Source organism: Phaseolus vulgaris, chromosome 11 (genome assembly GCF_000499845.2).
Source record: "Phaseolus vulgaris cultivar G19833 chromosome 11, P. vulgaris v2.0, whole genome shotgun sequence".
Lineage (NCBI taxonomy): Eukaryota > Viridiplantae > Streptophyta > Magnoliopsida > Fabales > Fabaceae > Phaseolus > Phaseolus vulgaris.
In genome coordinates, this window is record NC_023749.2 from 49,976,442 (window position 1) to 49,991,582 (window position 15,141).

General features: G+C 23.7%; 3 long non-coding RNA genes across 3 annotated transcripts; all 3 read left to right on the forward strand.

The window, feature by feature from the left end:
* Positions 1-1,097: 1,097 nt before the first annotated feature.
* On the forward strand, positions 1,098-1,551 carry LOC137828727 (uncharacterized). The gene is made up of 2 exons (XR_011083954.1): positions 1,098-1,211; positions 1,293-1,551. It is a non-coding gene; the product is annotated as an uncharacterized lncRNA (long non-coding RNA).
* Positions 1,552-4,420: 2,869 nt separating this feature from the next.
* LOC137810851 (uncharacterized) lies at positions 4,421-4,924 on the forward strand. The gene is made up of 2 exons (XR_011080980.1): positions 4,421-4,520; positions 4,663-4,924. It is a non-coding gene; the product is annotated as an uncharacterized lncRNA (long non-coding RNA).
* A 6,185-nt stretch (positions 4,925-11,109) lies between these two features.
* LOC137810655 (uncharacterized) lies at positions 11,110-11,608 on the forward strand. Its single transcript, XR_011080943.1, has 2 exons — positions 11,110-11,214; positions 11,348-11,608. It is a non-coding gene; the product is annotated as an uncharacterized lncRNA (long non-coding RNA).
* The last annotated feature ends 3,533 nt before the right edge of the window (positions 11,609-15,141 follow it).

Consider the following 15,141-nt stretch of genomic DNA (forward strand, 5'->3'; position numbering starts at 1 on the left):
CCAAAATAAACATTTTAATTTATTTGATATAGTTATTTGAAATAAAGTGGGGAGAGTGATTGAAAATGAAGGTTATTTTATTTGATATATGAGATTTGGTGTGGGAATGGAATGAGGGTGAAAGTATGTTCTCTCTTTTTTTATGTTGTTGTCTTAAAATAAGGAATTAAGGAAAGAGTAAGGAGTTAGTTTGCATATAAAAATTGTCCCTTAACATTAATTTAAAAAATTTTAAAAATATATTTTTTAAGTAATTCATATAAATGACAAAATACTCCTTTGAAAAAATAAAATGAGATATATTAAATAAGGGTAGAATCAGAAAAAATTTGTGTATACCAAAAAAGGATTATGAAAAGAAATCTATAAAAATTATCTCTTAACATTAATTTAAAAAAAAATTTAAAAATTATTTTTTAAGTAATTCATATAAATGACAAAATACACTATTGTACTAATAAAATAAGATATATTAAATAAAAGTAGAATCAGGAAAAAAAATTGTGTACACCAAAAAACAATTATAAAAAAAAATCTTCTTTTAAATATATAGGTATAGATTATTATTTATATTATTATTATTATTATTATTTATATTATTAATAATTTTAATATTATTCATGCATATAGATACATGAGTAAATTTACCTATGGATAATACTAATTAAATGATTTTAATTAATAATATTTTTATTAATAAATATTGATATTATTATTAATATTAATATTTTTATTTCTATTAATATTACTAATATTATAATTAATAATAGTAATAATAACATTTATAATATTTTTATGAGTATTATCAATATTATTATCGTTATTATACTCACGCGTTATTAATACGATATTTATATAAATATTAGAAAAAAAAAATTCAATGCATTTCTTAATTGTAAGGTGCAATAAATGTTATGCAATTAATATTTATATACAGGTATTCATTTAAGATATATATATTTAAAACACATTAATATTATTTATTATATTCATTTAATATAATGTGTTTAAATAACGTTATTATATTATTTACTATAAACGATGGTTAGAGAAGGTGAAAAAGAGTATTGAAGTGTGTGTGTATATATATATGGTTATGCATAGTTTGAGATGAAGAAGCCATTGGAGAGATTGAAGTGAAGGAAACCAAAGCAAGATGAAGAGCATAAGTTTGATTGTGATGATTGTGCTTGTTGCTTCCATTGAGATTGGTATGTTGTTGTTGTAAAGTTTTTGAATTTGTTTTGGTTTTGAGAATGATGAATGAATAATAAGATGAATTTGTGTGACAGAAAAAGAAGGGGCAATGAAAGTGGTGGAAGGAAAAACATGCCGTGAAGTGCTGTATCCGAAGGGCTGTGTAGTGAGCAAGTGTATGAGCGATTGCAGCAGTAAACATGAGGGAAAGCATGGAGTGGGAAAATGTGATTTTACAGGAGCATGCTTTTGTTCCTACCTTTGTACTTAAAAGTCTTTCTCCTTCTTCCAATCACTCTAGGAATTTCATGTGTAACATCAATCATTCAAAATAAAATTATAATTTCCCAATTATCTATTACCAGTGAGGTGCAATTGCACACGTGTATCCGCATTTTTTTTTTTTCAATTTTCATGATAATAGAAATTTAATATTATTAGCGAAAACACTGACGTAATCGTGTCTGTGTATTTGCATTTTTTCTCTTTTACTCAACTTTCACGATAATAGAAATTTAACATACAAATAAAAATAATTTTGGATGAATCTTGAAAATGGAGGTTATTATTTTATTTGATATGTGAGATTTTGTGTGGAAATATGTGAGAGTATATTTTCTCTTTCTTCTTGTTGTTGTTGTCTTAAAATAAGGAATTAAGAGAAGAGTGAGAGAGTTATATAAAAACTGTACATTAATATTAATTTAAGAAATTTAAAAATAATTTATTTTTTAAGTAATTCATATAAAATGACAAAATATTTCATTATATTAATAAAGTGAGATACATTAAGAAGGGTAGAATAAAAAAAATTGTGGATACCAAAAAAACAGTTATAATGAGAAATCCCCTTCATATATAGGTATATATTCATTCTTCTCTTACTTCCCTCTTCTCTTAGATCCCCTCTACATTTAGATATTTTATTCTCTCACACTAGATAAGTTTTTCCATATATGTACAGCTTCCTATTTATCAATTTCACTTTTTTTTTTTTTTTAAGATTAATATATATAGTAGGAATTATTTTCTGATTTTTTTTATTTTAAAATTCGATTAATGAAAGGAAACGACCAATACAATACATAGAAAAATATAGTAACAGTCATATTTATTAAATATTAATTGAATCTTATTTATTTTTATTCTGAAAAAAAAAATGCAGAAAAAGATAACTAGTAATTGTACTTTAATAATCTTTATTCAGTCAACAAACCAACGAGACAACAAGAAGAATATTAATAATAATAAATTATATTAAATATTAATAATTTTTAATTTTTAAAATAATATTTAATTTAATTAATATATGATTAATTATTATTTTTATGTTAAATTTATATTCCTAAAATTATATATATATATATATTATATAACATTTACAAAATTTAAATACGTGTTCTTTTTTACAAAAATATTATTTTTCTACATTTTTCAATTCATTCTAAACTTTTTAAGATACTTTTTTTAAATAATTTTAAAATCAAACATTTAATCAATTTAATAAATTTAATTTAACTAACTTATAGAAAAAAAAATCAAAATTAAAATATTTAATTTAATATTAAAATAAATTAAAATAAATCAACCTATAATAAAATTAAACATACAATAAAAAAATTCAAAAATTAAAATATTTATTACAATATTATAGATTAAATAATTTTAAAAGAGTAAAATATTTTATATAACATTTACAAAATTTAAATACGTATTTTTTTTACTCAATTTTTATTTTTCAATTCTTTCTAAATTTTTTAAGATAATTTATTTAAATAATTTTAAAACTTTTAATCAATTTAATAAATTTAATTTACCTTACTTATATCAAAAAATTAAAATTAAAATTAAAACATTTATTACAATATTAAAAAAAATTCAAAAATAAATCAATCTGTAATAAAATTAAACATACAATAAACAATTTAAAATTAAAAATATTAATTACAATATTATAAACTAAATAAATTTAAAATAAATAATATTTAAAAAATTAAAATATTTTATATAACATTTACAAAATTTAAATACGTATTTCTTTTTAGTCAATTATTATTTTTCTACATTTTTCAATTCTTTCTAAACTTTTTAAGATAACTTCTTTAAATAATTTTGGAATCAAACACTTCATCAATTTAATAAATTTAATTTAACTAATTTATATAAAAAAAATTAAAATTAAAATATTTATTAAATTGATTCAAATGTTTGACAGCTAAACGCAAGTTTTCTTATAATGGCTACTAACTTATTACCGATATATGTTCTGATTCAGATATCTTAAATATAATATTAAACGTATAATTATTGTCTAATTTATATAATTTAAATATGATATTAAATCATCGTTTATTAGTTTTAATGTACATTATCATAATTAGAAGTATCTACAGCTTTCTATTTACCAATTTCATATTTTAATTTTTTATTAAAATAAATAGTAGGAATTATTTTCCGTTTTTTTTTAATTTCATTAATAAAAAGAAACGGCCAATAAAATATGTAGAAAAGAATAGTAACAGTCATATTTATTAAATATTAATTATATCTTAATTATCCTTATTTAAAAAAAAATATACAGAAAAAGGTAATAACACTCACATTTATTAAATTATAATTGTATTTTAATAATCTTTATTCAGTCAACAAACGAAAACCCACCATTTTCCATGTATAACAAAGCTCAGATATAAAATAAAATAATTAGATTTTTTAAAAAGATAAAGTCTATTTAACTTTAGTAATTAAATAAATATAAATTTAAATATTATTTATTAATAATAAAAACTACTTTAAATAAGTTTATTTTTAAAAATAATATTTAATTTAGTTAATATATAATTAATTATTTTTTAAAAATTAAATTTTATTAAATAATTTTTTTAGAAATGTTTTTATAGTCTTGTACTTTTTTATATTAGTTTATTCATATCATAGTACATAATTAATGAATTATACTGTGTTAACAAATGTCAATATTTACAATTATGTCTAACATGTAACAGTATATTTTACGTTTTTTTAGTGAGTATCTATGATTTGCATTAATGAATAATAAGAAAAAAATTAATATTAATAATTAAGACAAATAGAGTGCACTAGTTATTTTTAAAAAATTAACTAAATTGATTGCATTTATGAATATGTGTGATAATGTTAGTATATATATATATATATCCCAATAAAACTTCATTCCAATCCATAAAAAAAAAAATATTTTAGAGAATTGAACAGAGTCACCAACTTAACATTACTCAAAATATTTAACATGAAGTTCATCACTTCAGTTTTGATCTTGCTACTTGTTCTTACCATTGAGATTGGTATGTTTTGTATTCCTTGTTTTCCTCATTCAATCTACTCATTAATTCGTGTTTACTAATCCTTTAAATTCACTTTTGTGATAAATAAATTTATGAAGTTGAGATTGGTGGTTTAGTATTTAATACTTTGTGCATGATGTAGAAAATGAAGGAGCAATGAAAGTAGTAGAAGCAGGAAGGTGTGAGGAGAAGTTGAATGAGGATTGTCAAGAAAGCAAGTGTGACAGTGACTGTGTCAGAAAGCATGGAAACTTAGCCAGTGGAAGGTGTAATGCCATAGAAGATTGCATTTGTCGTTTTCCTTGTTAAGTTTTTCATCAACAAACATTTTCTTATATAATATGACTTTATGTAATCGACAGTGATAGATTCAGTGAAAATAAAATTACTCTTTTAATGTTTCATTTCGATTTCCTTTATTACAAGTTGCTTTATGATTACAATTTAGCATCTTGAAACAATTAAGGTAAAATACTGAATGAAGGTTTAATCAATTAAAATATTATGAACATGAGATAACCATGTAGGATTCATTAGGCCTATTTTAAATTAGGTTACAATAAGACAAATTCATTGGAAAAAAAAAGTCACCACCTGTGAAGATTGCATGTTACGCTTTCATTGTCCAACATTCTCTTATATAAATAAATATGACGGATTCAAAGAAAATAAATACATTTTTTTTTACTCAATTATTATTTTTCTACATTTTTCAATTCTTTGTAAACTTTTTAAGATAATTTCTTTTAATAATTTTAAAATCAAACACTTAATCAATTATCTTAACTAACTTATATCAAAATGTTTAAATTAAAATATTTATTACAATATTAAAAAAAACAATTTTAATAAAATTAAACATAAAATAAACAATTTAAAATTAAAATATTTATTACAATACTACAAAATAAAAAAAATTCAAAAACATAATCTTTAAAAAATTAAAATATTTATATAAAATTTAAAAAATTTAAATATGTTTTTTTCTTTTTACTCAATTATTATTTTTCCACATTTTCCAATTCTTTCTAAACTTTTTAAGATAATTTCTTTAAATAATTTTAAAATCAAACACTTACTCAATTTAATAAGTTAATTTAACTAACTTATATCCAAATTCTAAAAATTAAAATATTTATTAAAATATTAAAAAAATTAAAATAAATCAATCTGTAATAAAATTAAACATAAAATAAACTATTCATAACTAAAAAAATTAAATATTGAAATATAAGAATGCATCGAATATTATTTTGAAACATATCATTGGTCAGGTGACGCACTTAAATTAGGGGCGTCGGTTCTAGCTAGCTAGCGCAAAATTAATTTTAATTTTTCTTTTCTTAATTATTTTTTTTTACTTATTCTCTTTGTGCGTCTGACATGTGTCAAACTATATGTCAGACTGTCCACGAAAATTAATTTTACGTCAATTTTTTATGGGTTTGACCGATGATAAAGGCATTCACATTATCTTAAAGCAAATCTTTGATAAGTTTTCTTGTAGTGGCTAGTAACTTACTATCGATTTATGACCTGATTTATCTGTCTTAAATATAATATTAAAAATTAGTTATTATCTTATTTATGTGTTTTAAATATTATATTAAATTAGTGGTTATTAGTTTGAATGTAGGTAGTGTATGTACAACTTCCAATTTATCAATTTCACATTTTTAATTTGTTTTTTTATTAAAATATATAGTAGGAATTATTTTCAAGTTTTTTTATTTTTGAAATTTCGTTAATAAAAGGAAACAGTCAATAAAATATGTATAAAAAGATAGTAAAAGACACATTTATTAAATTTTAATTGTACTTTAATTGTGAAAAAAAGATAAAGTCTATTTAATTTTAATAATTTACTAAATATAAATTTAAAGACTATTTATTAATAACTAGCCAGAATACATGTTATCTCGTATCCGTATTTTTTATTTTTATCATTTATATATATTTATATTTAATATTTAAATTCATATATTTTTTCAAAGAAAAAATAAAAAGTCAAATGATAAGGAGGAATAACAACTAAACCAAATGATAAGAAGAGATAAAAACTATAATTTTTAAGAGAATGAACATATAAAAAAAAAAATAACTACTTCAAATCGTAAAAACTGTTCTACCTTTAATAAATTGTGTTTCATGTGTTTCATGCTTGACAAACTACTCCCCATTTAAAATTGGTAAATAGCTTTTATGAAATGTCAACATATTAGTTAAAAAAATCAGTTTTCAATTAATTATAAAAACAATTAATTATTTAATAAATACTTAAAAATAGGAAACGACTCAAATATCCAAAATAAAACAATAAATTAAAATTTTAATAAGGATAAAATAGGAAAATATTTTTGTATATAAAAAATAATTATAATGAGAAATTCTCTTTATATATAGGTATAGATGAAAACTATTTTAATTATTAATAATTTTTTAAGTTTTAAAATAATATTTAATTTAGAAAATATATGACTAATTAATATTTTTTATTAATTTAATAGTAATGCTTTTATGGTTTTTTACTCTTTTTTTAACATATGTCAAGATTTACAATTATCTCTAACATTTAACAGTATATTTTACGGTTTTTTTTAGTGAATATCTATGATTTGCATTAATGAATAATAAATAATAATAATAATTAATAATTAAGACTAATAGAGTGCACTAGTTAATTTTTAAAAATCAATTTGATTGCGTTTATAAATATGTGTGATAATGTTAGTATGTATATTCCAATAAAACTTCATTCCAATCCATCAAAACAATACTTTGGAGAATTGAATAGAGTCATCAACTTAACATTACTCAAAGATCATTTAACATGAAGCTCATCACTTCAGTTTTGATCCTGCTACTTGTTCTTACCATTGAGATTAGTATGTTTTGTGTTCCTCATTCAATCTACTCATTAATTTGTGCTTACTAATCCTTAAAGTTACTTTTGTTATGAATAAATTTATGAAGCTGAGATTGGTGGTTTAGTATTGAATATTGTGTTTGTGATGTAGAAAATAAAGGAGCAATAAAAGTAGTAGAAGCAGGAAGGTGTGATGAGAAGTTGAATGAAGATTGTCAAGAAAGCAAGTGTGACAGTGATTGTGTCAAAAAGCATGGAAACTTAGCCAGTGGAAGATGTAATGCCATAGAAGATTGCATTTGTCGTTTTCCTTGTTAAGTTTTTCATCGTCCAACATTGTCTTGTATAAATAAATATGGTAGATTCGAAGAAAATAAATACGTATATTTTTTTTACTCAATTATTATTTTTCTACATTTTTCAATTCTTTGTAAACTTTTTAAGATAATTTCTTTAAATGATTTTAAAATCAAACACTTAATCAATTTAATTTAAATAATTTATATCAAAATGTTTAAAATTAAAATATTTATTACAATATTAAAAAAATAAAAAATAAACCAATCTTTAATAAAACTAAACATACAATAAACAATTTAAAATTAAAATATTTGTTACAATATTATAAAATAAATAAATTTAAAATAAATAATCTTTAAAAATATTAAAATATTTTATATAACATTTAAAAAATTTAAATAAGTTTTTTCTTTTCATTCAATTATTATTTTTCCACATTTTGTTAATTCTTTCTAAACTTTTTAAGATAATTTCTTTAAATAATTTTTAAAAAAAAAACACTTAATCAATTTAATAAATTTAATTTAACTAACTTATATCAAAGTTTTAAAAATTAAAATATTTATTACAATATTAAAAAATATTAAATGTAATATGTAATAAAAAAAATTCAAAAATAAAATATTTATTACAATATTATAAATTAAATAATTTTAAAATAAATAATCTTTAAAATAAATAATCTTTAAAATAAATAATCTTTAAAATATTAAATTATTTAAATATAATATTATAATATTTCTTGTAGTGGCTAGTAACATACTTTTGATTTATGGTATGATTTATGGTGTATTAAAGATAATATTAAACATATAGTTATTATCTGCTTTATTATTTTTAAATATTATATTAAATGAGTTTTTATTGTTCTGAATGTATCCAATCATAAGTGGAAGTATGTACAACTTTTTATATATTAATTTTAAACTATTTTTTTTAGATTAAAATATATAGTAGGAATTATTTTCTGGTTTTTTTGTTTTTAAAATTCTATTAATGAAAGGAAACGACCAAAAAAATATGTAGAAAAAGATTGAATAAGTCACTTAGGTTACAAAAAAGCAATTTTACGACACCACGTGATTTCTCTTATTTATATAGAATTATTATTATACTCGTTAGCACCTCATAGATCGACGGAAGCTGTTTTTTTTAAACCTATCAGTATAGCAGGTTTGACCCACGCATTTTTTTTTCTTACTAGAAAAAAAAGTTTTAACGAAGGTTGATATAATCTTAGGAATTGATTTAATTAACGGGGTTTTTTTAATCTTAGTTAAATTTCAAAAGTTTATTTTAAAACTTCAGCAAAATAACAGATTTTTTTAAACCTTTGTTAAATTCCAAAGGTTTATTCTAAATTATTAGCAAAATAACGGAGGTTTTTTTAACTTTCACTCAATTTCAAAGGTTTTTTTCTAATATCTCAGCAAAATAACGGAGTTTTTTTAACCTTCTTTGAATTCTAAAAATTTATTTTAGAACCTCAATAAAACACTCCAGATTTTTCACACTTTAATAAATAAATATAACTAAATCTATTTATAAATAAATAATTAAAAACTACATACTTTGAATATATTTTATAACTAAATTCTCATAATTTTGAAATACTTTAAATTAAGGCATTTAATTGTGAAAGTGAGAAGTGCTAAAATTAATTTCTCCTTGCAATATGTTATAACAATCTTTAGTCAAGAACACACATGACTTTGAAGCCCACATATGATAAATAATGTAATTATTTAGGATATATAAAGCAGTGATTAGCATTAGTTGTTGTCGAGTTAGGTAACAGTGGCTTCTGACCCAAGTTGAGGCAATAAGGTGATGGAAGAAGCAATATTGGAGTAAGAAGAAGATAATGTCTTATTTAGTGTTTCTTCTCCTTAGATATAATAGACATAAGTCTGACTGAATTGTGATTTCTTGTTAGGATTGTTGTTGGCGACTATTGAGCGTGTGCCAGAGAACAATGTGTCTACGGTGGAAGAGAAAAGTCAGAAGGATCGTTAAAGATGGTGGAAAATGGGGTTGAAGATTATTTCAAACGACAAGTCATGGTATTTTACGGAGATTTTTAAGCTCATGGTATTTAATTGAGATTTTGAAACCCATGGTATTTTACGGAGGTTCTTAAACCCATGGTATTTAGTAGGGTTTCTGAAAGGCTTTTCCCGAGGTTTACAAAAAAAAACGAAAAACACGTTCCCCATGAATGGTTTAATTAGCGGGAAAAACTACAATACTAGATAAATGATTTAATAGAGAGTTTAACCATAATATAAAAATAAATTTCCGTTAAAACTATTTTTTCCTATAGTGTCTCTACTACTCGCATCCTCTCAAGTGATAATAATGTCTGACAGTTAATTCCTCTTTTTTTTTTTTCCTGTAGTGGTATTAAATGGTATAATGAAAGTAAAAATCATAATTACTTTAATTATATAAAAGATAATATTTAAACTCTTAATTAATAATAAATTATCATAGTCATTTTAATCTAAGAGGGATAGTTTAGGAACTAATTTTTTAAAAAGTAATTGAAGAATTAAAAAAAAAAATATCTAATTTTTGTTTACTTATTTTTAAATATTCTTTTTAGTAAATTTAAAATAAAATGTAAATAAAATAGAAAAGACAAGCTTATCTCTTACTTCCAGGAAAAACTAATAAATGAACTCTTTTTTAAAATTGCTTTGAAAATATTCATCCTTATTTTTACTTTTTATTTATCATTTTCACTTTTTTTTAACAATAAGGACTAAAATGTGTTTCAGAGATGTAACTCTAGTAAGAATTAGATTCTGTTTTTTTTTTTTTATTTCCATTAAAAAAGGAAATTACCAATAAAATATGCAGAAGAATGGTGATAACAATTACATTTATTAAATAAAGAATGTATAGTAACTGTTCTGTGCATGAATCATCTTTATTCAGTCAACAGTCAACAAAACTGACAATAAGGAGAGTAACAGACTTTAAGCTACAATTTCCCATGCATAAATAAACTCAAACTAATTAAGAAAATAAAATAATAAAATAAGATTGTGGAAGAAGTTAAAGCAAGTGCACTTTTGAATAATCTCACAACTTTTTTACATATATATTATCTGACTCAATTAATAAACGTATTATAAAGTCCTTATTATAAGATACATATCTTTTATGTTTATATAAGGTATTTTATAATTTTTGCATCGGTTTATTTCTATTCTCCTTTGTTACTTCTACTAAATGTCATGAATATTTGTGATTTGTCTTAATAAATAATAAGAAAAAAATTAAGACTAATAGAGTATACTAGTAATATTAAAAAAGTTCAACTCAATTGAATATTTTTATGAATATGTGTGATAATGCTAGTATATATATATATATATATTCTCTTAAACTTCATTCCAATCCATCAAAAAGATATTTGGAGAATTGGACAGAGTTACCAACTTAACATTTCTCATAGATCATTTAACATGAAGTTAATTACTTCCGTTTTGATCCTACTACTTGTTCTTGTCGTAGATATTGGTATGTTTTTGTTTTCCTCATTCAATCTACTATTAATTTGTGCATATTAATCCTTTAATTTCATTTTTGTTGTGAATAAATTTATGAAGTTGAGAATGATTATTTAGTATTGAATATTGTGTTTATGATTTAGAGAATAAAGGAGCAATGAAAGTGGTAGATGCAAGAAGGTGTGATGAGAAGTTGAATGAAGATTGTCAAGAAAGCAAGTGTGACAGTGATTGTCGAAAAAAGCATGGAAACTTAGCGAGTGGAAGGTGTAATGCAATAGAAGATTGCATTTGTCATTTTCCTTGTTAAGTTTTTCATCGTCCAACATTGTCTTATATAAATATTACTTTATGTAATCGACAATGACGGAATCAAAGAAAATAAAATTACTCTTTTAATGTTTCTTTATTGTTTCCTTTACAAATTGCTTTGTGGTTTCAATTTAGCATCTTCAAACAAATAAGGTAAAACATCAAATGAAAGTTTTATCAATTAAAATCTTAAGAACATGATCCAACCATGTAGAATTAATTATTCATATATCAACTTAAGTTACAATAGGATGAATTAACAAGAATTTTTTTTTCCACCAACTTAAGTTATAAGTATTTGATAACACCATGTGATTTCTTTTATCTACATTCACACTACAAGAAAATATTTCGTTAGAGACCAAACATAAGTGTTAGACACATGTAAGACGCTATTAGAGTGAGTTCAAGCATTCGTAAGTGAACTAAAAAATGACATGCAACACAATGTCAGCCAAGAAGATGCAACACAGACACAAAATGCTGGCAAACAATCTTGTGTGGGCTAAACCAATGCAAAAAAAGTTGAAATACAAAGAACTTTGTTAGGGTTGGGCCGACTCTATCCTAGGTTAGGTGTAGCTAAGGTTGGATTGTATGTGGGTTGGATGAGCATGTTAGGATCAGGTCAATGCTACCTCGATTATGCTTATGCTAGGGTCATACCGAATTTGTTTAGTGAGAGTTAAGGCCTGGTCTACACTTATTAAGTGATTTAAAGGTAGGTGACCACATTTCTCCATGCCAGCTCTCGAATGCCCTCTTTTTGTCTTTCAAATCCCTAACTTTCTTTATTTGAAATCCCTTTCTGTATTCGTCCTTTGCTTCTTCAAAACTTCAAATTTGTGGCTTTCTTCTTCCTCTCTTTGTTTTCTTAAAAAAAATTCTATTGGCTTGTTGTGCGCAGATAAGGAGCTTGGGTTGTGCCTGTTTGGGTTTCTATGCGTGGAGGAAAAGTTTGGGTTGTGCTCGTTTGAGTTTGTCTGCATGGAGGAGAAACTTGGCCTTGCAAGTTGGAGTTTTTTGTTGTTGGGTGAGGTAGTGAGAAGTGTTTGAAGTTGAGGTTAATATTTGTTGAAACTAAGCTGAAGTTGGATGTTTGTAGCAAGTTATGTATTGTTGTTATTCAGATTTTTTTTTTTGTTGTGTGTTCAAGAATTATTTTGAAGTTGGTTGTTTTTTCATTCAACAAATCTCTCCATGGTCACAACTTTAAGTTCAAAACTTCAAATTTAAAAAAAAAATCAAATTAAAAAAAAAATATAAATTTTGTAGCTAGTTAATATAGGCTTATATTCTCCTTATTCTTAAAAGAAGTGTTAGAAATATTTGAAGATTTGTGTAACAATTGTGAAGAAGGATTAGGTAGTTACATACCCATCATGCTCACTCACCATCTTTTTAATTTCTCACTCCTTCTTCAACCGATTGCCATATTAAGTCCATCATTGCTCTAACGTTGGGTTCTAAATAATTTGCTATATACATTAAATATATAAAAAAAATATATATGGTAAGTCGCATATTTACAAAGTTTGACACATTATAAATTATAATTAATTACTTTTTTTATCAGCAATAATTAATTACTTTTCTTAAGACCTGGACTTGGATGAAGAGCATGCTTAATCTATCCATTTTTTTTAGTGTATCTGTCTTGTTATGAATGTAAATTTTGTATATTTTAGATTGTAGGGTTTGGAATGCAAAATTTACATTTCGGATTGTAGAATTTAGAATGATAATTAAAATATTTTTTAAAATATATCTCAAAAGAAACTATGGAGGTGCAGGAAGAAATTTTCTTACCCACTTTTTGTATGTACATATCCTTTTGAAGTTTTTTTTTAAAGTCTGACCCATTCTACTGACCCAATACTTTTGTTGTTTGTCACTCCCGATATCTATATATACAACATGACTTTTAAAAGCCTGGGCCCATTCTTGTGGCCCACCATACTTGCTATTCAACACTCACTTTTTATATGTACACTGTTATCGAAAAGATTGGACCCATTTGGCTGGCCCAACAAATTTGCTATTTTCGGAATTAGCAAAGTTTGGGGCAGTTAGTTTGGCCCCACATTTCTGCTATTTGCCACCTATTTTTTACATATACTATTACCAATGACTTTTATGAAAATTAAAATAAAAGATAAATAAAAATATAATTTTGGAACTATGCCTAAATAAATTTTAGATATTTGTATGATTATACGCGTCATCTGATATTTAATAAAAATAATCACTTGCGTATTTAAAAAATACATTTTTTAATAAAAATGATGCAAATAGTCAACAGTGTTGGTGTATAGTTTAAACTATTTGCGCTTGCTGTATGATTCATAAAAGGGTATTAAGCATTGTAGTTCACGATGTCTTATAATCTAAATAACATGAGTTATCAAAAACGAAAATCTTAAAAAAATATGAAAAATTTAAAAAATTAAAAAATTAAAAATATCAACATCAACAAATCTCTTTGACTCTTAGAAATATGTATGCCCTGATTTTCTGATGTGAATGGAAATATGTAGGACTAAGGTTAATTTTTGTCAAGCCAAAATAAAAAATTGAAAAATATTTTCTTTATGTTTTCATATGCATTTGTGTTTTTTTTTTGGAAAAATAAAATAAATATTCTAAAAAATCACATTATTTTTTCATATTTAAGTAAAGATATCTTCTTAAGACGAACGTTGTAGGATGTTATCACTTTTCCTACACGTAACCGACACTACCCTTTATATTTTTCAAAGTCATATCGTCATAACCCTTGTTGCAACAATTACTGCTAGATTTTAGCTTAAAATCAATTAAAAGTTTTCTAATAGACAATGTGAGACTTCGCAACAACCCCCCTCCATAGATGCTTGTTGAACTATCGAGTTTGTTATATAAGTGAGGCATGCGATGTGGGATTTTCCATCATCCCTCTTCCACAAATACTTGTCGAACCAAGCGATCATACTAATATTGTGATTATTAAATGAGCTATAAGCATGTTAGATTTCAGCTTAAAACCAATTAGCATAAGTGAATTTTCCCAATGCATATGTAAATTGAGGCTGCACTCAAAGTCTTGAGGTAAGCAATGTGGGACTTCCCAGTAGTTGTTGTAAGAATGTATGGCTTTAAACTAGAGGGGGGTGAATGGTTTAAAGAGGGTTTTCACAAACTTTTAATCCAAGAATGAAATTACTTCGAGAAACAAATGATAAGGAAATCAGTTTGCCAAAACACAAAGCAAAAAGCACAGCACCAGAAAAACAATCGGTTGTTTATACCAGTTCACAAATATTAAAACTGAATTTAAAGAGATTAAGGATAGAGAGAATGCACAGAGAGGTTTATACTGGTTCACTCTAAACCCAAAGCTACATCCAGTCTTCTCATAAACCATTAAGGAAATCCACTAAGCAATCAACCCTAGATCACTTACAACACAACCAAAGAAGTGACCTTGATCCCCTCAAGACACACACTTCCCTTGGTCAGCACAACAACACTAAGACTGTTGATCTTGATCCCCTCAAGAACACACAGCACTTCTCAGCAACACACAGAAAGTTTATTTCAATAGTACAAAGGATTACACTTGTTACAGAACAAATCTGAAATCAAT